Below are 23819 nucleotides of genomic sequence, written 5' to 3' on the forward strand. Positions count from 1 at the left end.
AGTACTTAAAATCCTGAAGTGAGGGAGTGTTTTAGGAGTCAATGGTAATGGATTGCAATGGGTCTGCTCGCAGGAGGAGGGCTGTAGGAAGGGGAGCCACGGTCAGGGTTCATTGACACAATAGGAACAGGGAGAGGTGAAGGTGCTGGAGGTGGTGAGAGTGTCACAGAGAGTGGTCAGGGTGTTACAAAGCCAGGACGGATTGCTGCAGCTGGAGGGGTTTGCAGAGGTACGGAGGGACATCGGTATTTTTATATATTCATTCATGGGATGTGGGTGTCACTGCCTGGAACAACGGTCTTTGACCCCACTGCTAATTACCCAGAGGGTAGCTCAGAGTCAGCCATATTGCTGTGGGTCTGGAGTCACATGTCGGCCAGACCAGGTTAGAATATTTGATGTCCTTCCCTAAAGGAGGTGAGTGAACCAGATGAATTCTTCCCACTGATCAACAATGTTTTATGGTGGCCCCACCAATGTCTTTTCCAGCCACAACATGACATCCTTCTCCTACGCTTTGTGCTCTCCCGAATGGAGGTAACCATCCCAAATGTCTGCTTCACCAGCCTGTCTACATGTGACACCACTTACAAAGAACTATCTACCTGCATCCCTGGGTCTCTGACTGACAACACTACCCAGGGCCCGAACATTAACTGTACAAACCCACTCTGGTTTGTTTCACCAAAATGGAACACCTCACATTTATCTAATTAAACTCCATCTACTATTCTTCAGCCCACTACTCCAGTGTACTATTCGCCCTGTTGTATCATACGTAACGTTTTGCACTGTCCACTTTACCAACAATTTCAGTATCACTCAAAAAACTTCCCACAAAACCAATATTCCCATCCAAACCATTTATCCAAATGACAAACAACAGTGGACCCACTTCACCGCTGGTCACATGTCTCTAGTCAGGAAGGCAACATGTCTCCCATCACCCTCTGTCTCCTACCATCAAGCCCAATTTTGTATCCAGTTGACTAGCTCCTCCTGAATGCCATATCCTTTTACATTGATCTGAGTTTATTACCCAGATTACCAGACAGAACGTAGAACACAGAACAGTACAGCACAAGACCCTTCGGCCATGATGCCATGCCCATCTTTTACCTGACTGTAAGATCAAACTCACTGACATACCCTTCATTTTGCTATCATCCATGTACCTATCCAAGAGTCTGGTAAAATGTCCTGTTCCACCCACTCACTACTCTCTGTGTAAAGTACTAATTCTGAAATCCCCCCTTACCTATCCTCCTATCACCCTACAATTATGACCCCTTGTACCATGGGATAAAGCGGTCTCTCACTGTTCACTCTATCGTTGCCTCACACCATTTTGTTCACCTCTAACAAATCACACCACACTCTTCTTTACTCCAATGAGAAAAGACTTGGCTCCCTCAACCTTTCTTTATCAGATATGCCCTCCAGTCCAGGCAGTATCCTGGTAAATCTTCTCTTTACAATCTCTAAAGCTTCCACATCCTTCCTGTAATGAAGGGAACAAAACTGAACACAATATTCTAATTGAGATCTAAACAGGACTGTATAGAGCTGCAGCATAACCTCATTGCTTTAAAACTCAATCCCCCAGCTAATGAAAGCCAATCCAACATATTCTTTCTTAACAACACTATCAGGTTGGTGGCAAATTTGAGGGATCTCTGCTCATGAAATCCAAGATCCATCTGTTCCTCCACACTATTCAGTATTCTGCCTTTACCCCTGTATTCTGCATTCATGTCTCACCTTCCAAAATGCAGCACTTCACACTTTTCCAGATTTGACTTCATCTGCCACTTCTCAGCCCAGCTCTACATCCTGTCAATGCCCCATTGCAACCTCCAGCAGACATCCACACTATTCACCACTCCACCAACCTTCGTGTCATTGGCAACCTTACTTACCCACTCTTCCACTCACACATCCAAGTCATACATAAAATCACAAAGAGCAGAGATGTTTTGACCTCTCTCTGCAGAAAACCACTGGTCACTGAGCTCCAGGCTGAATGATTTCCATCTGTCATCACCCTCTGTCTTCTATGGGCCAGGAATTCTGTATCCAGGCAGGCAGGTTTCCCTGTATCCCATGCTCTGTACTTTCTCAATGAGCCATAAATGTGTTTTGTCACATTCTCAAAGGATTCAATAAGATTTGTGTGGTATGACCTATCCCTTACAAAGCCATAATGACATTCAATAATCAAACTATGGTTTTCCAAGGAATCATAAATCCTGGATCTCAGAGTCTCCAATAATCTGCACATCACAGACAGAAGACTGACAGGTCTGTGATTCCCAGGATTATCTCTATTCCCTTTCTTGAACAACGCATGGCTGATTCACCTAACCTGCACATCTTTGGGCTGTGGGTGGAAACTGGAGCACCTGTCGGTAACCCACGCAGACATGGAGAGAATGTGCTAACTCCACGCAGACAGTCGCCTGCGGCTGGAATTGAAATCGCGTCCCTCGTGCTGTGAGGCAGCAGTGCTAACCACTGAGCCACCGTGCTGCCCCATGTAACTCTCTAGAGCTTCTGATCCTTGGTTCCTCAAACTTAAGTTAGCTTCCTTCTTCCTATTGATTAGATGTTCTACATCCCTGGAACCTTGTCAAATGCTTTGCTGAAGTTCATGTAGACAACCCTGACTGCTCTGCCTTCATCGATCTCTTGGTCAACTCCTCGAAGAGTCAATCCGGTTTGTGAAACACGGTTTCCCACTCACAAAGCCATGCTGACTATCTCTAATCAGCCCTTGCCTTTCCAAATATATGTAGCTCATTTCTCTCAGAATCTCCTCCAACAACATACCAGTAGATCACTGGGCTGTGATTTCCTGGCTGCTCCCTGAAGCCTTAAAGTGATGGAACACCCTCCAGTAACTCATTGTGTATGTTGATAATATAAATATCTCTGTTAGGGACACTGCAATCTCTTCCCCAGATTCCCACAATATTCTAGGATCAAACTAACAAGTGACTGAGGATTGATCTACCTTTATTTATTTTGATATTGCAGCACTTTCTCTTCTCTGGTGAGGATTCTTTCCAAGACATCACTATTTATGTCCCCAACTTCCCGAGTTTCCATGTCTTTCTCCACAGTAAATTCTGACAACACTATTTCGTCTAATATCTCACCCACGTCCTGACAGTTAAGGTGCCCTATTCTCTAACAAGTTACTCTTTAGCCCTTATTGAAACTTGTGTAAAGGTTTCTGAAAATTCAAATAAACCGTTTCCTCGGTACAACCACTCCTACACCCGTATCTATTCTGCCATTTATATTCTCACCAATAAAAATAAAATCCAACATGCTCAAAAACATATTCTCTTTTTATTAAAAGCGTTTCTAAGGGTCCAGTTATTGTTCATTGACATATCCTTTCAAACATATTTCAGCTCCCGACCTACTATCAGGTTAACACTGTTTGGTTTCAGACTGGCAGCAGAAAGGGTTATGGGAGTTCGTGTTTATCAATCTGAAAAAATGTAGCTTACAGGTTCAACAGGTAATAGATGTTTTGGGAATAAGGAGGGTCGTGGGGACTGAAGGAAATTATGGAGATAGGGAGTGATGTGGGGACTGTATGAGATTATGGACACAGAGAGTGCAGTGGTGACTGAAGGACATTATGGAGATAGGGAGTGCTGTGGGGCCTGAAAGGGGCCAAAGAGATCTGCAGGGCTGTTGGGCCTGAAGGAGGTTGCACAGATCAGGAGGATCATGGGGACTGAAGGAGGTTACTCTGAACGGGTGGGTCGTTGGGTCAGGATGAGATTATGGAGATAGGGAGGTTCGTGGGGCTTTTTGGAGGTTATGAAGTTAGGGAGGTTTCTGGGGAATGATTCAGGTTACATGGATAGGAAGAGTCATGGGGACTGAAGGAGTTTATGGAGAGAGGGAGGGATGTGGGGACTGAAGGAGGTTATATGGATCGTAAATTTATAGAGAAGCACAGGAAAGAAGAGCAGGTATTGGCCATTTGACCACAGAGTCGGTCCCACCATTCAATGTGATCACGACTGATCATTTAACCCAGTACAGTATTCCTGCTTTCACGCCTTAATCTGATATTATAGTGACTACTGGCATTTCGTGATACAGCGGGATGTAGTAACTGGGACGGGGGTGGGTGGGGGGATGGTGTCTTACGGAGATAGGGAGATAGGGAGGGATGTGGAAGCTGGGACAGGTGACAGATACAGGGTGGGTTTTAGGAATGGTAGGACTTTACATGGATTTTGGAGGAATGCAGGGATGGGACGTGATAACAATCACAGGGAGGATTTTGGGAGCTCGATCTGAGACGGGTCCAGCTGAGAACAGAAGGGAGTCAAACAGTCAGGACAGGCAGGGACAAGGGAGGACTAATAAATTAAACTGCATTTATTTCAATGCAAGTGGCCTAACAGGGAAGGCAGATTAACTCAGGGCATGGTTAGGAACATGGGACTGGGATCTCATAGCAATTACAGATACATGGCTCAGGGATGGGCAAGACTGGCAGCTTAATGTTCCAGGATACAAATCCTACAGGAAGGATAGAAAGGGAGGCAAGAGAGAAGGGGAGTGGCATTTTTGATAAGGGATAGCATTACAGCTGTGCTGAGGAAGGATATTCCCAGAAATACATCCAGGGAAGTTATTTGGGTGGAACTGAGAAATAAGAAAGGGATGATCAGCTTATTAGGATTGTATTACAGACCCCCCAATAGTCAAAATGAAATTGCCAAACAAAGTTGTAAGGAGATCTCAGCTATCTGTAAGAATAATAGGGTAGGTAAGGTAGGGGATTTTAACTTTCCAAACATTGACTGGGACTGCCATTGTGTTAAAGGTTTAGATGGAGAGGAATTTGTTAAGTGTGTACAAGGCAATTTTCTGATTCAGTATGTGGATGTACCTACTAGAGAAGGTGCAAAACTTGACCTACTCTTAGGAAATAAGGCAGGGCAGGTGAGTGAGCTGTCAGTGGGGGAGCTCTTTGAGGCCAGCGACCATAATTCTATTTGTTTTAAAATAGTGATGGAAAAGAATAGACCAGATCTAAAAGTTGATGTTCTAAATGGGAGAAAGGCCAATTTTGACGGTATAAGGCAAGAACTTTTGAAAGCTGATTGGAGGCAGATGTTCGCAGCTAAAGGGACGGCTGGAAAATGGGAAGCCTTCAGAAATGAGGTAATGAGAATCCAGAGAACGTATATTCCTGTCAGGGTGAAAGGGAAGGTTGGTAATTATTGGGAATTCTGGATGACTAAAGAAATTGAGTGTTTGGTTCAGAAAAAGCAGGAAGCATATGTCAAGAATAGACAGGGTAGACCGAGTGCATCCTTAGAAGAGTATAAAGGAAGTAGGAGTATACTTAAGAGCGAAATCAGGAGGGCAAAACGCGGACATGAGATAGGTCTGACAAAGAGAATGAAGAAGAATGCAAAGGGTTTTTACAAATATATTAAAGGAAAAAAGGGTAACGAAGGAGAGAATAGGGCCCCACAAAGATCAGAAAGGCGGCCTTTGTGTGGAGCCGCAGAAAATGGGGGAGATACGAAATGAATATTTTGCATCAGTATTTACTGTAGAAATTCATATGGAAGATATAGACTGGAGGGAAATCGATGGTGACATCTTGCAAAATGTCCAGAGAAACAGAGGAGGAAGTGCTGGATGTCTTGAAACAGTAAAAGGAGAATAAACCCCCAGGAACTGATCAGGTGTACCCGAGAACTCTGTGGGAAGCTAGAGAAGTGATTGCTGGGCCTCGTGCTGAGATATTTGTATCATCAATAATCACAGGTGAGATGCCAGAAGACTGGAGGTTGGCAAAAGTGGTGCAACTGTTTAAGAAGGGTGGTAAAGACAAGCCAGGGAAGTATAGACCGGTGAGCCTGAACTCAGTGGTGGGCAAGTTGATGGAGGGAATCCTGAGGGACAAAATGCACATGTATTTGGAAAGGCAAGGACTGATTAGGAATAGTTGACATGGCTTTGTGCGTGGGAAATCATGTCTCATAAACTTGATTGAGTTTTTTGACGACGTAACAAAGAAGATTGATGAAGGCAGAGTGATAGATGTGATCGATATGGACTTCAGTGAGGCATTCGACAAGGTCCCCCATGGGAGGCTGATTAGCAAGGTTAGAACTCATGGAATACAGGGAGAATTAACCATTTGGATACAGAACTGGCTCAAAGGTAAAAGACAGATAGTGGTGGTGGAGGGCTGTTTTTCAGACTGAAGGCCTGTGACCAGTGGAGTGTCACAAGGATCAGTGCTGGGCCCTCTACTTTTTGTCATTTACATAAATGATTTGGATGCGAGCATAAGAGGTATAGTTAGTAAGTTTATAGATGACACCAAAATTGGAGGTGTAGTGGACAGCGAAGAGGGTTACAACAGGATCTGGACCAGATGGGACAATGGGCTAACTGGCAGATGGAGTTTAATTCAGATAAATGCGATGTGCGGCATTTTGGGAAAGCAAGTCTTAGCAGGACATATACACGTAATGGTAAAGTCCTAGGGAGTGTTGCTGACCAAAGAGACCTTGGAGTGCAAGTTCATAGCTCCTTAAAAGTGGAATCGCAGATAGATAAAAGAGTGAAGGCGGCATTTGGTATGCTTTCCTTTATTGGTCAGAGTATTAAGTACAGGAGATGGGAGGTCATGTTGCGTCTGTACAGCACAATGGTCTGGCCACTGTTGGAATATTTTGTGCAATTCCGGTCTCCTTCCTATCGGAAGAATTGTTGTGAAACTTGAAACAGTTCAGAAAAGATTTACAAGGATGATGCCAGGATTAGAGGATTTGAGCTACAGGGAGAGGCTGAACAGGCTGGGGTGGTTTTCCCTGGAGCTTCGGAGGCTGAGGGGTGACGTTATAGAGGTTTACAAAATTATGAGGGGCATGGATAGGATAGGATAAACAGACAAAGTCTTTTCCCTTGGGTCAGGGAGTCCAGAACTCGAGGGCATAGGTTTAGGGTGAGAGGGGAAAGATATCAAAGAGACCTAAGGGGCAATCTTTTCACGCAGAGTGTGGAACGTGTATGGAACGAGCTGCCAGAGGATGTGGTGGAGGCTGGGACAATTGCAACATTTAAGAGGCATTTGGATGGGTATATGAATGGGAATGGTTTGGAGGGATATGGGTCGAGTGCTGGGAGGTGGGACTAGATTGGGTTGGGATATCTGGTCGGCATGGACGGGTTGGACCGAAGGGTCTGTGTCCGTGCTGTACATCTCTAGGACTCTGTCACTCATTGAGGTTATAGAAATAAACTGTGTGGTCGCGTCTGGAGGAGATTTAAGGTATAAAGGTTTGTTGTTACCGAAGGAAATTACATCAATCGGGACCAGCAGAGTTTACAGAGACTGAGTGCGTTTTAGAGACAGGAAGAGTTCATAGTCATCATTAGAAATGCAGAAACTAATTCATGAGAGAAGCAGGGTCACTCTGCTTTGTGCCCAGAGACAAGGAGGAGTCTCACAGCTGGAGGAGGTTACTAAGGAAAAGAGCTTTTTTGTTGTCGTGACGGGAAGGTTACAGAGATCATGAAGGTAGTAGGAGGTCAAAACAGTCACAAAGACAGGGAGGGTTTTCAGGTCTGGAAAGGACTACACTGACCAGGATGGCTTAAGGAACTGAAGAGTTGTTTTTTTCCAGTAAAGGAGAGATGTGACAGAACCCGGGATTAAAGGCAAAGGCAGAAACTTGGAGAGTTTTACTGATATGAGGAGCTTACAGGGATAAGCAGGATTGTAGGGGCTGATAGAGATAGGGGAAGAGGTATCAATGAAACAGACGATGGAGAAACTGACAGACATGGGGGGGTTCTGTGGAACAGATGAATTTACAGACAAGATGATGATAATGAAGCCTGAGAATTTTCTCATGTTCCTTGCCCAGCATTGTTCCTACATCATGCCCTCAGGGTCTGAATTAAAGCCCACTAACTCCTCCCTGTGTTGTTTACTGTGAGTGATCTTAGCGGCTGCAGGATTTACTGAAGGGTTCAGATCTCCCTCTCCATCTGTCTCTGGCTGACCAACTGTCTTCAATGTGGTGATGGACGATTCATGAATTGGGAATTCTGCTGAGTCAGGGACATCAGAAATACCTGCAAGAGACAGAGAAGTAGACAGAATGGCAAATTAGATTAATGCAATGAAGGTTCCACGTGGAGAATGGCACTGAGTCCCACAGAGATCTGGAAATACCCAGTCTCCGTCCCTGGCCTGTGCAGTTGCTTCCCTCTGGACTGGAGAATGCTGTTGGCTCAGGATCTGGAGTAGCTGCAAGAGTGAGAGACACTGATAGAGACTGCAATTAGACCCACACAGTGAGGGATACCACATGGAGAGAGACAGTGATATCAGCAGAGTGGAGGACTGTATCAGGATCACACAATAGTATCATCAGAAGTGGTTCTGACCAGTGAGCACTGCTACCAGTACTCAGGGAGGACTGAGCTATTTTATTGGGATAGGCTCCCGAGGTATCATGATTATGCAGTGTGCTACAAATGGACACAGATGAGGAGGGGGACAGGTCTGAGGTGAATGGATATTCCCAAGTCCAAAGAGAAAGGTTGAAATATTAGAACACCATGGAGATGTGGATGAAGACCAACAGAAAAAAACAGTAAGGGACTGAGTTTAATTAAAATATGACATTGTCAAACAGATTTGTGACAGGAAATTATTGGTTAAAATAAAGTAAATGCCATTTCCGCCCCTCACAATTCCTCATACACCACAAGTGACATCACTTCCGCCCCTCACATCATCGCTGATGTCACACACTCAGTGACTTCCACGCCCCCCCCACTGCCGTGTTTGCCACCACTTCTGCCCCACCAACGCCACTCACCTGCATTTTGCTGACACCACCTCCAAGTCCCACCATCAGCATCCCTGCCCCCAGTACCCTGAGGGGAACACCACCCCTGCTCATGACTCCATCCCCATTCCCCCTAACACCACACCCACTCCTGTTCCAGGCTCCGTCGCCTCCCCCAGCTCCACACCTACGCTTGGTCCCAGCTCCCAGTCCTGCCGAGTTTTCACCATTCCCGCTGACCCCCCCTCACTGAGGATGAATGATCAGTCCTCAGCAAAGGCCTCACCTTTATCCCCCTCCGTCCACACATCAATTAATTTAATACACGCCGTGACATCGAACACTTCTTCCATCACCTCCGCCTCAGAGCTTACTTTTACAATGAAGACTCCCGCCTATTTTCTGAGGACCCCTTTGCCGGCCTCCAATACACTCCATCCACCTGGACACCCCGCGCTGGCCTATTACCTGTCTTCGATTTCTTCATTTCCAACTTCCACCGAGACATTAACCGCCTCAACCTATCTACCCCCTCCCCCACTCCAACCTCTCACCCTCACAACGTACAGCCCTCCACTTCCTCTGCTCCAATACCGACCTCACCATCAAACCAGCAGATAAAGGGGGTGCAGTGGTAGTCTGGTGCACTGACCTCTACACCGCTGAAGCCATGATGCCAACTCAAAGACACCTCCTCCTACCACCCCCTCTACCATGACCCACCTCCAATCACCAAACCGTCATCTCCCAGACCATACAGAACGTCATCACCTCAGGAGGAGCTCTCCCACCCACAGCTTCCAACCTTATTGTCCGGGATCCCACACTGCCTGGTTCTATCTCCTTCCCAAGATCCACAAGCCTGACCATCCTGGCCGACCCATTGTCTCAGCATGCTCCTACCCCACTGAACTCATCTCTACCTACCTCGACACTGTCCTATCCCCCCAGTCCAGAAACTCCCCACATACGTTCGATATACCACCCACGCCCTCCACCTCCTCCAAGACTTCCGTTTCCCAGGCCCCCAACGCCTCATCTTCACCATGGATATCCAATCCCTCTACACCTCCATCCACCATGACCAGGACCTCCAAGCCCTCCGTTTCTTCATCTCCCGACATCCACAACAGAACCCTTTCAATAATACTCTCATTCGTTTTGCTGAACTTGTCCACACCCTTAACAATTTTTCCTTCAAATCCTCCCACTTCCTCCATACCAAAGGGGTAGCCATGGGCACCCGTATGGGCCCCAGCTATGCCTGTCTCTTTGTTGGCTACGTAGAACAGTCCATCTTCCGTAGTTACAATGGCACCACTCCCCACCTCTTCCTCCGCTACATTGATGACTGCATTGGCACCACCTCGAGGAGTTTGAGCAATTCAGCAACTTAACCAACACATTCCACCCTGACCTTAAATTTACCTGGACCATCTCAGACAATTCCTTCCCCTTCCTGGACCTCTCAATCCCCATTAATGACAACCGACTTGACACCGACATTTTTTACAAACCTACCGACTCCCACAGCTACCTAGATTACACATCTTCCCACCCTACTGCCTGCAAAATTCCCAACCCCTATTCCCAATACCTCCACATCCACCGTACATGCTCCCAGGACGGCCAGTTCCACCACAGAACACATCAGATAGCCTCCTTCTTTAGAGATCGGAATTTCCCTTCCCACGTGGTAAAAGATGCCCTCCAATGCATCTCGTCTACATCCCACACCTCCGCCCTCAGACCCCACCCCTCCAACCGTAACAAGGACAGAACACCCCGGTGCACTCCTTCCACCCGACCAACCTTCTCAGAAACCAAATCATCTGCCGACATTTCCACCACCTCCAAACAGACCCCACCACCAGGGATATATTTCCCTCCCCACCCCTCTCCACTTTCCGCAAAGACCATTCCCTCTGTGACTACCTGGTCAGTTCCATGCCCCCCAAAAACCCACCCTCCCTTCCTAGCACCTTCTCCTGCCACTGCAGGAATTGCAAAACCTGCGCCCACACCTCTCCCCTCACCACCATCCAAGGCCCGAAAGGAGCCTTCCACATCCAATGTTTTACCTGCACATCCACCAATATCATTTATTGTATCCGTTGCTCCCAATGCGGTCTCCTCTACATTGGGGAAACTGGACACCTCCTAGCAGAGCACTTTAGGGAACATCTCTGGGCCACCCGCACCAATCAACCCCACCGCCCTGTGACCCAACATTTCAACTCCCCCTTCCATTCTGCCGAGGACATGCAGGTCCTGGGCTTCCTCCACCGCCACTTCCACACCACCCGACGCCTGGTGGAAGAACGCCTCACCTTCCGTCTCGGAACACTTCAACCCCAGGGCATCAATGTGGACTTCACCAGTTTCCTCATTTCCCCTTCCCCCATCTCACCCCACCTCCAGCCTTCCAGCTCAGCCCCGCCCTCATGACCTGTCCTAATGGCCTCTCTCCCTTCCCACCTATCCATTCCACCATCCTCCCTGACCTATCACCCCCATCCCCACCCCCATTCACCCATTGTACTCTTTGCTACCTTCCCCCATCCTCCACTCTGACCTATCACCTTCTTCCCCACCCCATTCACCTACTGTACTCTATGCTACTTTCTCCCCATCCCCACCCCTCTCTTATTTATCTCCCCACTCTGCAGGCACCCGGCCTCTGTTCCTGATGAAGGGCTTTTGCCTGAAACGTCGATTTTCCTGCTCCTCGGATGCTGCCTGACCTGCCGTGCTTTTCCAGCACCACTCTAATCTAGACTCTGGTTTCCAGCATCTGCAGTCCATGTTTTTACCTTATTGGAGGAGGAGACTACCGAGATAAGGCATGTTGTAGACAATGAACCAAGTTACAGCGATGGGGATGGTAGTCTGGAATGCAGCACAATTCAAATATGTGGAGGGACTATCGGGAAAGGAGGAGGTTACAGGGATAGGATCTGTTACCGGATTAAAAATTATCGAAGACACTGGACCACAAGACATGCCATAGATACACTGTTGCAGAGAAGTGAGTTTTAATATAACAGAACTTACAGTGGGATGGTGATTGAGCCTGGGGTGTGTGTGCACTGTGCTCCAGCACTGTATCTGTGTCATGTTGTGTTCACAGATGTTTGGAGCCCTCTCATTGTTCTTTGCTCTGTGCACTGTGGGTGACCTTACCTCACCACTGGATTCATTGAACGCTCCAGATCTCCTTTCCCTTTGTCTCTCTCTGGCAGACCAACTGCATTCAATGAGGTGAGGGACGACCCACCCAGCAGCTGGGAAGGCTATTGATTCAGGAGTTTCCTCAGTACCTACAGGAGACAGAGAAATAGACAGAATGGGAAATTAAACAGATGCAGTGAAGGTTACACATGGAGAATGGCACAGAGTCCCACAGAGATCTGGAAAATTGAGCGATATTAAGTAATAGTCCCAGATTGCTGGAAGATGTCAGGATCACACAATTGTGTGGGAAGAATGGGTTTAGCTTCATGATGCTCTGGTATCAGTGCTCAGGGATGAGCACCCAGTGAGCAGGTGAACTAATGGCCGAGTGGTATTATTGCGAGAGAATGTATCCAAAACCTCAGCTAATGTTCAGGGGAGGCAGGATTGAATCCCGCCATCTGAAATCAATAATTTTAAAAATAATAATTATTAATCCATAAATAAGTATGAAACCATTACTGATGTACAACAAATCCAAACACTTGTCCTTTAGAGAAGGACATCTGCCCATCCTCACGTGGTCTGCACGACATCCCCACAGCAAAGGGTTTGCCCCTCAATTACCCTCTGAAATGGCCGAGCAAGTTACTCAGTTCAAGGGCTTCTGGGACTGGGCAATAAAGGCTGGTCAGACAGAGACTCACACATCCCATACCTGATTTTAAAAAAATCTATTAGGATGGTCCCCCGGAACCGTGCTGGGAGCAGTGTCCTGGCCAATCATGTCGGTAGGTTTATGGACAGGGCATTAAACTGACAGAGAGGATGCAGGGACAGGATTCAAGTGAAAGGATCTTTCCAAAACCACAAAAGAAAGGTGAAGTATGGGAGCAGCGTGGGAATGTGACTGAAGACAAGCAGAAAGGAACAGGAGGAGACAGAGTTTAACTAAAATTTTTACGTTGAGGGCGGCACGATGGCACAGTGGTTAGCACTGCTGCGTCACAGCACCAGAGACCCGGGCTCAATTCCCGCCTCAGGCAACTGTCTGTGTGGAGTTTGCACATTCTCCCCGTGTCTGTGTGGGTTTCCTCCGGGTGCTCCGGTTTCCTCCCACAGTCCAAAAAGTTGCAGGTTAGGTGAATTAGCCATGGAAAATTGCCCACAGTGTTAGGTGTAGGGGAATGGTTCTGGGTGGGCTGCTCTTCGGAGGGTCAGTGTTGACTTATCGGGGCGGCACGCTGGCTCAGAGGTTCTCACTGCTGCCTCACAGCGCCAGAGACCTGGGTTCAATTCCCGCCTCAGGCGACTGACTGTGTGGAGTTTGCACGTTCTCCCCGTGTCTGCGTGGGTTTCCTCCGGGTGCTCCGGTTTCCTCCCACAGTCCAAAGATGTGCAGGTCGGGTGAATTGGCCATGCTAAATTGTCCGTAGTATTAGGTAAGGGGTAAATGTAAGGGTATGGGTGGGTTGCACTTCGGCGGGTCGGTGTGGACTTGTTGGGCCGAAGGGCCTGTTTCCACACTGTAAGTAATCTCATCTAAAATTGTACATCAGCAAATAGATTTGTGACGGAAAATTGTGGAAGAGAATATATTATGTTTTTTTTTAAACGGACAACGTTGCTGCAATATGGTCGAAGGATTTGTGACACAGAGATAAAAGAGATTTAGACACCAGGGAGACATGGATACAGGGTGAACAAAAATATTCAGTGGTTTGTAATCTTGTGCAAACTCAGGCAAAATGGGCAACGATAACAATAATGGATAACAAAGGCATTACAAAGAAAGCATTTGGCCTCAGATCATGAAGTAGAGTCAGTCTGAATGTACATTCTGGCTAATACTTGCCAAGGTCACAAGCAGCAGAACAGTTTTAGCCACTGAACAGCATTCCATTGTTCAGCACTGCATTACACACGAACTCATTGGAATTTTTTTAACAAACACATTGTGATAACTTTGGGAAACTTCAATATTTGTATAATCTGGGACAATCACACAGTCACCATTGATATTGGAAGATGAGTTTGGTGAATTTTTTTTCAGTGTTTCTTTGAAAGACACATTGTGCAACTGTTAAGGGACATAACTATCGCAGAGCGACCATGTAATGAAACTTAGTGAATGAGTAATGTCACCTGCAGAGATCCTTCGGGAAATGTGGTAAAGTGCAGTTAAAATAAATAAAGTTTTAAAGTGATTCACAGAAAGGAAATCTGCAACTAGAAATAAAAATAGACAATTACATGAGTTTGACAGGAGAACTGACCAAGGTAAACGCGGGAAACAGACTGGAATATGTGCCTGTAAATGAACAGTGGAAAATATTTGAAGGGACAATGCAAAATACTCAACAAAAGGACATTCAATTGAAACAGTAAAAACCTCAGCAAGAAATTCCCACTGATCCTTTACTCAGGACAAAACGAATCATACTAGATTATGAGGCTGAGAAGATCACCAAAAAGCCTGAAGTGAGAGAGTGTTTTAGGAGTAATTGCAATGGGTCTGCTAGCAGGAGGAGGGCAGTGGGAAGGGGAATCATTGTCAAGGTTTAATGACACGATAGGAACAGGGAGAGATGAATGTGCTGGAGGTGGTGAGAGTGTTACAGAGAGTGGTCAGGGTGTTACAAAGCCAGGACGGATTTCTGCAGCTGGAGGGGTTTGCAGAGGTACGGAGGGACATAGGTATTTTTATTTATTCATTCATGGGATGTGGGTGTCACTGCCTGGAACAACGTTATTTGGCCCCTCTGCTAATTACCTAGAGGGCAGCTCAGAGTCAGTCATATTGCTGTGGGTCTGGAGTCACATGTTGGCCAGACCAGGTTAGAATATTTGATGTCCTTCCCTAAAGGAGGTTAGTGAACTAGATGAGTTCTTCCGACTGATCAACAATGTTTTAATGGTGGCCCCACCAATGTCTTTTACAGCCACAACATGACATCCCAACTCTTACACTTAATGCTCTCCCGAATGAAGGTAACCATCCCAAATGCCTTCTTCACCAGCCTATCTACCTGTGACACCACATTCAAAGAAATGTGTACCTGGGTCACTGGATCTCTGACTGAAAACACGATCCAGGGCCCGAACAATAACTGTACAAGTCCCACCCTGGTTTGTTCCACCAAAATGGAACACCTCACCTTTATCTAATTAAACTCCATCTGCTATTCTTCAGCCCACTATCCCAGCAGTACTGTTCATCATGTTGTATCACAGATAACATTCTCCACTATCCACTTTACCACCAATTTCAGTGTCACACAAAACAATTACTTACCAGGAAACCAATATTCCCATCCAAACCATTTATCCAAATGACAAACAACAGTGGACCCACTCCACCGCTGGTCACATGTCTCCAGCCAGAAAAAAACAACATGCCTCCCACCACCCTCTGTCTCCTACCATCAAGCAAATTTTGTATCCAGTTCACGAGCTCCTCCTGAAAGCCATATCCTTTGGCACTGATCTGATCTTATTACCCAGTTTACCAGACAGAACACAGAACACAGAACAGTTCAGCCCAAGACCCTTCGGCCATGATTTCATGCCAACCTTTTATCCAACTGTAAGATCAAAATAAACTACATACCCTTCATTTTACTATTATCCATGTGTCTGTCCAAGATTCTATTAAATGTCCCAGATGTGCCTAATTTTACTACCACCATTGGCAGTCCATCCAACCACCGACCATTCTCTATTCTCTTATCCATCCTCCATTCACCTTAAAGTTACGCCCCCTTGTAATAGCCATTTATGCCAAAGGAGGAAAAGTCTCTGACTATTCACTCACTCTGTGCCTCTTATCATCTTGTTCACATCCACAAAGTCGCCCCGCCCCCTTCTTCACTCCAATGAAAAAATCCTTCGCTCCCTCACCTTTTTTTGTAAGAACTGCCCTCCATTACAGGCAGCATCTTGGTAAATCTCCTGTGTACGCTCGCTAAATCGTGTGCATCCTTCCTGTAAACAGGGGACCAGAACTGAACACAATATTCCAAGTGTGGTCTCACCAGGACGCTATAAAGATGCAGTAAAACCTCACGGCTCTTACCGTCAATCCCCTTCTAAGGGGAGCCAACACAACAAGTGCCTTTTTAACAACCCTACCAACGTGCGTGGCGATTTTGAGGGATCTATTGACACTGACCCCATGATCTCTGGCAAGTAATCTACCTTTCACCCTGTATTCTGTATTCAAATTTGACCTTCCAGAATGAATCACTTCACACTTTTCCAGATTGGACTCCATCTGCCACTTCCAGCCCAGCTCTGTGTCCTGCCAATGTCCCATTGCATTCTACAACAGCTCTCCACATTCCCCACCACTCCACCAACCTTCACATTATTGGCAAACTTACTAACCCACTCTCCAACATCCACATCCAAGTCAGTTACAAAATTCACAGAGAGCAGAGTCCCAGAGCTGATTGTTACAGAACCCCACTGGTCACTGAGCTCCAGGCTCAATACTGTCCATCTGCTGCCACCCTCTGTCTTCTCTGGGCCATCCAATCCTGTATCCAGACAGACAGATTTCCCTGTATCCCAATTTTCCTTCTTTTCTGAATGAGCCATCAACATATTCTGCCATATCCTCAAAGAATTCAATAAGGTTTGTGAGGCATGACCTGACCGCTCACAAACCCATACTGACTGTGGCTAATTTAACTATGGTTTTCCAAGTAGTCGTATATCCTGTCTTTAGAGTCCTCGCCAATAATCTGCACACCACAGACATAAAACTAAATCTGTAATTCCCAGAATTCTACCTCTGTAATATGGTCCAAACTCTACAAACGTTCTCTCCTCTCCCATGCTCCCCAGAATGACACTGGAGGGTGGAGGGAGTTACAGAGATAGGGAGGGATATCAGGACAGGAGGATTTTGCAGATATTAGGAGGTTTGCAGTGCCAAAAGGAGGCTTCAGTAATTGTGAGGTTTCATGGTGATGAAGGCATTTGAGGAGGGAGGGAGGGAGGGAGGATTGTATGGAAATGAGCGGTTTCATAGTTTAGGTGTTTTGTTAGGACTGCAAAAGGTTACGGAATTGGGGAGGTTTAAGCACTTGAGATTGTTACACAAACATGGTTTTGGTTGCAATGCAGGAAGAGGATTCAGGAAGCTGGAGAGTATGGGGTCTGAACGAGGTTACACAAATGGGAAGAGTTGTCAGGAGTGGAGGTGTTTACAGAGACAGCAATGGCCTGATCTGGAGCAGAGGACCCAGATTGGGAGGGGTGTGGGGACTGGAGGTGATTTCACAGGGAGGGAGGACCATAGACCCACAGGAGGTTACAGAAATGTGGAGAGCTGTAGGGCTGACAGGGGTTCATGGAGTTGGGAATGTTGGGAGGGATAGAGAAGTTTACAGGGATAAGAATGTTTGTAGGCCAGGGCTGAATCACAGACAGGGACTGTTTTAGGCAGCTGAGCAGATTACAGAGATAAAGATATTTGTATCGATTGGAAGAACAAACTGAGATATGCAGGGTATCGTGACTAACGATGTTTATAGACATAGGAAGGATTAGGTTCTGGGGGTTATGGAGGCTGTGGAATCTGGATTTCTTTTCAGAGACTGGGATAGCAATTTTGATCAGAAACAGTTTCACAGATAAGGGAGCATAGCACAAACAGGAGGAAGTTGTAGAGGAGGGTGACGTTTAAACAGATAGTGGTGTAAGAGCTGGACAAGGTTATGGAGATGGGTAGATGGTGGAGACACAGGAGGAGCTTACATTTACATGGGGGTGATAGTGACAGGAGGGTGTTAAATAGATAGTGCATTTGGTAGGGACCGGATTGGGAGAGGCACAGGCATGGAGTGAGTTCGACAGATCAGGATTACTGCAGAGACCTGAGAGGATTACACTGATAGGGATGGTGGTCGGGTCTCCACAGACTGTTGGTGTTTAGGGACTGGAAGAGATTTGGTAGATAGGGAGGGATGTAAGAGCTGCAGGAGCTTATGGAGAGTTGGAGCAACTGCAGAAGTAGGTTTCTCAGACAGGAGTAGGTTATAGATAGTGAGGGTTGTGTGGTCTGAGTAAGTCAAAAAGAGGAGAGTTTTCTCGTCTGGAAGAGGTTACACTGACAGGGACAGTTGAAGAGACTGAAGCAAAAATGCATGGAGAAGGTTACACAGATCGGGAGGAGAGTAGGGGCTGAAGGTGAATACACAGACATGGAGAGTTGTATTGTTAGACGGAGCTGAGAGGGATAGGGTCCGGTGTAGGGATTTACACAGATAGAGAAGGTTGTGTGTTTTGGAGAAGGTTATACTGATACAGACAGTGTTAGGGAGTGTTTAGTGGACTACAGAGGAGCTCAGAGAGAATGTATTGTGGGGAGTGGAGGAGATTACAGACACAGGGATGGCTGTCGGGTTGAAAAGAGCTTCTACTGATCCTCAGTGCTGTAAGGCTGGAGGGAGATTATAACAGCGAGTTGTTGCCAAGACTTAATTTCTTCACTGATATAGAGCAGGTCTCAGCATGTAACTGTCAAAGGGAAGTTGAGACAGTCCAGATTAGTTTTCAGAGACACAAATGTTTATGGGAGTTTCAAGAGGGAACAATGATTGGGAGTGCTGTACCAAATGGTAATAGTTATAGGGAGGGTTCTAAAAGCAGGAAGAGGTGACAGACATATCGATCTTTGTAAGGACTGGAGAAGGTTACATAGGCAAGGAGCGTTTTAGAGTCTGGAGGAGATTACTGTGTTGAGGAGAATACTGGGGATAAGGCAAGGTGTAAGAGATGGGGATGGTTGACAGTGCTGGACGATAACCTGAATAGAATCGCCATCGTGTGCAACCAGGCCATTCGGCCCAACCAGTCCATTCCAAAACTCTGAAGAGCATCCTACCCAGACCCACCCCTCTACCTATACATTAAACCCTGAATTTCTCGTGGTGAACTTATTTAAACCACACATTCCTGAATACCACAATCAATTTATGATGGCCAATTCACTGAAGGTGCAAATTTTGGACACACACACACACACACACACACAGTGAGGGAATACACGCAGACACACAGTGAGGGAGGGACACATACGCAAATCGAGGGAGGGACACACACACAGCGAGAGAGGGACACACATACACAGCGAGGGAGGGACGCACATACACAGCGAGGGAGGGACACACATACACAGCGAGGAAGGGACACACATACACAGCAAAGAAGGGACACACATACACAGCAAGGAAGGGACACGCGCACACACACAGCGAGGGAGGGACACGCGCACACACACAGCGAGGGAGGGACACGCGCACACACAGAGCGAGGGAGGGACACGCACACACACAGAGCGAGGGAGGGACATGCACATACACAGCAGGAAAGAGACACACACAGACATGCAGCGAAGGGACACACACACACACACTCACAGACAGTGAGGGAAGGACATGCACACACAGCGAGGGAGGGACACGCTGAGACACGCAGTGAGGGAGGGGACATGCACATACACAGCGTGGGAGGGACACGCACACAGCGAGGGAGATACACACACACACTCACACAGCGAGGGAGGGACACGCACAGACACGCAGTGAAGGGAAACACACACAGATACACAGACAGAGAGGGAAGGACATGCACACACAGCGAGGGAGGGACACGCTGAGACACGCAGTGAGGGAGCGACACGCACACACACAGCGAGGGAGGGACACGCTGAAACACGCAGTAAGGGAGCGACACGCACACACACAGCGAGGGAGGGACACGCACACACACAGCGAGGGGGAAGGCATGTGCACACAAATTGAGAGGGGGCACACACACACAAAGCGAGGGAGGGACACGCAAACAGACACACAGTGAGGGGAATACAGACAGACACACTGCGAGGGACAGGAACACACACACACACAGCGAGGGACAGGAACACACACACACACAGCGAGGGAGGGACGCGCACATACACACAGCGGGGGACGGGGACACACACACGTAAAGCGAAGGAGGGACACGCACACATACACACAAACACAGAGCAAGGGACAAACACACACTCTTACAGTGAGGGGAATACACGCAGACACACAGCGAGGGAGGTACACGCACATACACTGCAAGGAGGGACACGCACACACCGCGAAGGAGGGACAAGCTCACACATGTCGAGGGGGAGGGCATGTGGACAGAAATTGAGAGGGGGCACGCACACACACAGCGAGGGAGGGACACGCACACACAGCGAGGGGGGATGCGCACACACAATGAGGGGATATACACAAAGAGCAATGGAGGGACACATACACACACAAACAAAGAGCGAGGGAGTGACACACGCACACAGAGCAAGAGGGACACACACACACAAAGCGAGGGTGGGATACGCACATACACTCCTAGAGGGACACACATTCTCACAGCAAGTGGGGGGCACACACACAGTGAGGGAGGGACATGTGCAAGCACAGAAACACAGACACATGCAGCGAGGGAGGAACTCGCGCACAGAAACACGCACACACAGAGCAAGAGAGGAACACTCGCAAACACACAAGCGAGGGGGGAGGCACACGCACACACACAGCGAGGGAAGGACACGCACACACACACAGCGAGGGTGAGACACATGCACACACAGCGAGGGAGGTCCACACAAACAGAGCAAGAGAGGGACACTCACAAACACAGCGAGGGGGAGACACATGCACCCACAAGAGGAAGGCCACACACACGCGTGCACATCTAGAGGGACACACACACACACACACACAGAGCAAGAGAGGGACACGCACACACGCAGCCAGGGAGAGGCATGCACACACAGCGAGGGAGGGTCACACACAAACACACACACACAGAGCAAGAGAGGGACACACACACACACACAGCGAGGGGGAGACACATGCACACAGCGACGGAGGGCCATGCACAGCAAGAGGGACAAACACACACACACACACACAGCAAAGGGGGGGATCTCACACATACACAGCGAGGGAGGGACACGCACACACACACAACAGCAAGGGGGACACGCACACTCACAGCATGGGAGGAGACACACTTACACACACACACACACACACACACACACACACAGCGAGGGAGGGACACGCAGTGAAGGGGGGACACACAAACACATATAGTGAGGATATGACACGTACACACACACAGCAAGGAAGGGACACACACACACACACGGCGAGGGAGGGATATGCACACACACAGCGAGGGAGGGACACCCACACACAGGGAAGGAGGGACAAGTAGACACACGGCGAGGGGGAGGGCAAGTGCACAGAAATTGAGAGGGTGCACGCACACACAGCGACTGGGGATACGCACAGGCACAGCGAGGGAGGGATACGCGCACACACAGCGAGGGGGGACATGCACTCACACACCGAGGGGAGATGCGCACATACAGTGAGGGGGATATACACAAAGAGCAACGGTGGGACACACACACAGCAAGAGGGACACACACACACATACACAGAGCAAGGGGGGAAAGTCACACATACACACACACACACATCCAGGGAGAGACATGCACACACAGCGAGGGAGGGACACACACAAACACACACACACAGAGCTAGGGAGGGAAGGACATGCACAAACAGTGTGGGAGGGACAGGCACACACAGCGAGGGACAGACATACACATACACAGCGAGGGACACACACACACACACACACACGGAAGGTGAACAAGCACACACATGACGAGGGGGAGGAAATGTGCACAGAAAGTGAGAGGGGGCACGCACACACAGTGAGAGGGGACACACACTGACACGGCGAGGGAGGGACACAGGCACACACAGCAAGGGGGGACATGCACTCACACAGTGAGGGGGATGTACACAAAGAGCAAGGGAGGGACACACATACACACAAACACACACAAACACACACAGAGCAAGGGGGAAAAGTCACACATACACAGCGAGGGAGGGACACGCACATACACAGCAATGGGGACACACACACACACACACACACACACACACACACACACACACACACAGAGCGAGGGAGGGACACACACACACTCACACACACAGCGAGCGAGGGACACACAAACAGCGAGGGAGTGAAACGTACACATACAGTGAGAGAGTGACACACACACACAAACACACACACAGTGAGGCAGGGAAGGACATGCACACACACAGAGCAAGTGAGGGACACACACTCACAGCAAGAGAGGGACACGCACACACACAGCGAGGGGGGAGACACATGCTCACTCAACAAGGGAGGGCCAAGCACACACTCGCACAGCAAGAGGGACACACACACACACACACACACACACACACACACACACACAGAGCAAGCGTGGAAAGTCATACATACACAGCGAGGGAGGGACACGCACATACACAGAGCGAGAGAGGGACACACGCACAGAGTGAGGGAGGACGTGCACACACAGTGAGGGAGGGACACTCAGCGAAGGGACACACACACAGGCACAGTGAGGGAAAGACATGCATGCGCACATACACAGAGAGAGAGTGAGGGACGGGGACACACACACACGCAATGTGAAGGAGTGACATGCAAACACACACAGTGAGAGGGGGATACACGCAGACACACAGTGAGGCAGGGACACACAAACACAGACACACACAGAGCAAGAGAGGGACACTCGCAAACACAGCGAGGGGGAGACACATGCACACACACGCACAGCAAGAGGTACACATACACACACACACACAGAGCAAGAGAGGGACACGCACGCACACACACAACCAGGGAGGGATATGCACACACAGCAAGGGAGGGTCACACACAAACACACACACACACACACACAGAGGGAGGGACACGCACATACACACACATATATACACACAGCGAGGGAGAGACACGCGCACACACAGCGAGTGAGGGACACGCAGTGAAGGGGTGACACAAGAACACATACTGTGAGCATGTAACACGTACACACACACACACAGCGAGGAAGAGATACACACACACACAGCGAGAGAGGGACGTGCTGAGACATGCAGCGAGGGAGGGACACACACACAGGGAAGGAGGGACAAGCACACACACGGCGAGGGGGGAGGAAATGTGCACAGAAAGTGAGGGGACACGCACACACAGTGAGTGGGACAGGCACTGACACGGCGAGGGAGGGACACAATCACACAGAGCAAGGGGGGACATGCACTCACACAGCGAGGGGAATATACACAAAGAGCAAGGGAGGGACACACACACACACACACACACGAACTCACACACACAAACTCACACAGCGTGCGAGTGACGCACAGGCACAGTGAGGAATTGACACGCATGCATACACACACACACACACACACACACCGAGGGAGGGACACTCACATACACTGCAAAAGGGACACACATACTCACAGCAAGAGGGGGACACACACAGTGAGAGTGGGACACACACACACAGACGGAGGGAAGGACATGCACACACACAGCGAGGGAGGGATATACACCAACACACAGAGCGAGAGACGGACACGCACATAAACAGCAAGGGAGGGACACGCGCACACACAGGGAAGGAGGGACAAGCAGACATACGGTGAGGGGGATGGCATGTGCACAGAAATTGAGAGGGGGCACATACACACAGCGAGACGGGACACACGCACACACAGCAAGGGGGGACAGGCACTCACACAGCGAGGGGCGATGCGGACACACAATGGTGGGGATATGCACAAAGAACAAGGGAGGGATACACACTCAAAGCGAGGAAGTGACACACGCACACACAGC

At 48.4% G+C, this 23819-nt stretch overlaps 1 long non-coding RNA gene across 2 annotated transcripts in view; it reads right to left on the bottom strand.

Moving 5' to 3' along the window:
• Positions 1 to 23819, bottom strand: part of LOC140494057 (uncharacterized) — a 76834-nt gene that overhangs the window by 41491 nt on the left and 11524 nt on the right. Inside the window, exons 3-4 of one of the 2 annotated variants that reach the window (XR_011963892.1) lie at positions 12045 to 12181; positions 3336 to 8139 (exon numbers count right to left, since the gene is read on the bottom strand). This is a non-coding gene — a long non-coding RNA (uncharacterized lncRNA). Of the gene's footprint in view, positions 1 to 3335; positions 8140 to 12044; positions 12182 to 23819 lie in introns of those variants that run through there. The other variant, XR_011963891.1, reaches the window with a different exon arrangement.

Source organism: Chiloscyllium punctatum, chromosome 23 (genome assembly GCF_047496795.1).
Source record: "Chiloscyllium punctatum isolate Juve2018m chromosome 23, sChiPun1.3, whole genome shotgun sequence".
In the NCBI taxonomy this organism is placed as follows: Eukaryota; Metazoa; Chordata; class Chondrichthyes; order Orectolobiformes; family Hemiscylliidae; genus Chiloscyllium; species Chiloscyllium punctatum.